This window comes from Cicer arietinum, chromosome 8 (assembly GCF_000331145.2).
Source record: "Cicer arietinum cultivar CDC Frontier isolate Library 1 chromosome 8, Cicar.CDCFrontier_v2.0, whole genome shotgun sequence".
In the NCBI taxonomy this organism is placed as follows: Eukaryota; Viridiplantae; Streptophyta; class Magnoliopsida; order Fabales; family Fabaceae; genus Cicer; species Cicer arietinum.
The window spans coordinates 18,594,130-18,597,202 of NC_021167.2; positions in this window are offsets into that span (position 1 = coordinate 18,594,130).

A 3,073-nucleotide genomic window follows, 5' to 3' on the forward strand; every position below is an offset into this window, starting at 1 on the left:
GATGAAAAAGACTAATGTTCATCGCCTATAAAAGATAAACGATGTAAATGAATAAAAAATAATAAATAACCAAAATGAATGAAATATTGACTTAAATATCATAAGTTCGATAAAAATAAAGAAAAATAAATATACATCTCGTATTGAATCAATATCAATTAGACTAACGTCTAATTCATAAAGACTGGAAGCGTCACTAATTATTACTTCTGAAGAGTATCATTGATTGTCGTTAGAATTTCAAATGATTTTTAAGTATTTATCTACGGTTAACTATTTATAAAGGTGATCCACTGTAGAACTCAACCATTGTGTATAACTGAATCTCCTTGACCATATTTAACTAATACATCACAGGAGTCTGTTAGAACAAAGTTGGTTTGAAGAACTATGACCCTTACTTATTTTGATGATAACAAAATCAGTTTGTGAGAACAATTTAAAGCACTAACGTTTTGATTAAGTGTGTAGTTCCTAGATCAAGTGAATTTTGTAGGATCTTATGTTGTATCCTTTGATGATTGGACTAAGACAAAGGAACACCAAGATTCCGCTTCTATTCCATATTTTAAATTATGGTGAACATGTTTTGACATGCGCCTCTAGTGACTCTGATGCATGCAAGATATGTTATGTTTCAATTGCCTCTAAAGAATGCAAGACATGTTTTTGTTTCAGATTGACTCTTATGAATGCATTTATGCTCTAATTCGTCTGCCTCCGATGACTACAATCTGAATTTGTTCGTCTACCTCTGATAACCTTGACAAGTAAGTGATTGTTTGCCTCTAACAATTACATCAAGTATCTAATCATATGACTTTGATTTATAGTGTATTCTCTTATGAAATCGACACTCTGAAGAACGTCAACATTCTGATGAAAGTCAATGTTGTGGTGAAAGTGAGCGTTTTGATTAAAGCCAATGCTCCAAAGAAGACAAAGTTTTGTGCATCATTTGATAATCATCTTGAATCTGTTATTTTTCTGAAGATCTATTAGACATGCTCTGATTATTCTATCGTTTGTTTCTTTCATCTCCATACCATGATACGCTGATTAAATTACAAAGATTCGTTTTAAATTTTTGTCAACGACAAATCAATCTAAAAAAGTTTTGATTCAAAACTTCATGATATACACAAAATCATTTATAGAGATTCGTTTTGAAAAGTTTTCTCTGGAAAATCAATCTAAAAAAGATTTGATACAAAAATTCATGATATACGTTGATTTCTTACAATAAGGACAATAACCAGAAACCCTAAAGGTCTCTATAAAAGGATATGCATTCCTCACTTGAAGACAACAACAACAAGAAAAAAATTGCAATAAGCTGAAATATCCACCTCGCACTCTTGCTCATAATAGTTTGTTTTACCCAAGTGTTGAGAAATTCTGAAAGTGCAACTTTGTAAACACCATATTGAGAGAGTTTTTTCAAAAAACATAAACCTATTATTTTGCAACCTAACCTAGTAGTGGTTGCCTTCTTCAACAAGTTGACTATACTAAACTAGAAGTCAGAAAACCTAAACCTGTTATTTTGTTACTTAGCCTAGTAGTGATTGTCTTCCTCAACAGTTTGACTGTACTAAGTTAGAAGGTTGAGAAGACTTGAACTTGTAACATAATCCAATAGTGGTTGTTTTCCTCAACAACTTGACTATACCAAGCTAGAAGGTTGAAAAGAATTGAACACAATTAGTTTAACTAGTAGGTGTTCAGTGTAAGTTCAATTCAATGGTGAATTAGTGGATTAAATCATTCACGTTGAAGTGATTGAACGTAACTACTATGTAGATGGTGAACTAGGATAAATCAATTGTGTTATTATGTTATACTTTTATTTATATGCTCTGTTTTTCTTTACCTAAATTTAATCACGCGAAAACAGATTTTAAAAAGAAACACAATTCAAACACCCCTTGTATTTCTCGTTATACAAAGTCTAATATGTTATTCTATCACTAACTAAAAATACCCTTTGAGAAAAAAAAATGATTGTTAACCACAAATTTATTATTCAATTTACTTTATTTATGAATATAACAAAAAATAAAAGTGCATGTTTGATTTATGATATTTTTTTAGTATTCCTTTTTTTTTTAAATCCAAAATATCCCGTTTTGAAAAAAATATACCAAAAGCAATTATTTTGATTTTTTACAAGGATGCAACCATATGAAGAAATTTATTTTGAATCTAGTAGTTGATCGTATTTTGGAGATGCAACCTTCTACTCACATATATATATATATATATATATATATATATATATTAAATAATATAAAATAAAAATTAATAAATAAATCACTAAAATTATTAATTATAATTAATAATAATATAAAATATTATTTATAAAAGACAAAAAGTAAGAAATTCAAATAAAAAATTAAGAAAAAAAAAGAGAATGCAAGTAACCATAATTTTGTGAGAGGTAAACAAAATAATGTATACTTTTAATATAATATGTTATCAAACTTAACTAACAAAAAAATTGTTTAATAAAGAAAAGCATAAAAAAAAACCACACCAGTTTTTATATAATTATTTAGAATATAAATTAAAGAAGCATAAAAAAAATAATTAAAATGGTGGGTTGAGTCAAACTCCAAAGATTTAAATTCATTTATAATTGACATTATGCTAAATAGACTAGCAGTAATTTTTCTAATTTAAACAATTAAATTATCTACAAAAAATTCACATTTTTATTTTCACCACAAAAAATTTAGAAACTATTATCTACAGCCAAAAGCCTTGGAAAATGCAACAAAACATATTCAAACATGTGTTTTCTATTGATCTTCTTGAGACTAGGGGTTCACAAATAAATAAGGGGTTGCAAATAATTACCTCAGATTTTTCTATAAAAAAATATTACCTACCGAGAAGTTAGTAGAAGAAAATTGAGATATGAATTTTTCCGTAAAAATTTAATTTACTCATTTAAAAAAACACATTTTACATTGAATATGTGTCAAAATAAAATTCAATAAACAATTGAATGGTAACATAATAATAATAATAATTCAAACAAAGGAACTGAGTTAGCTTAGTGTGAACCAGA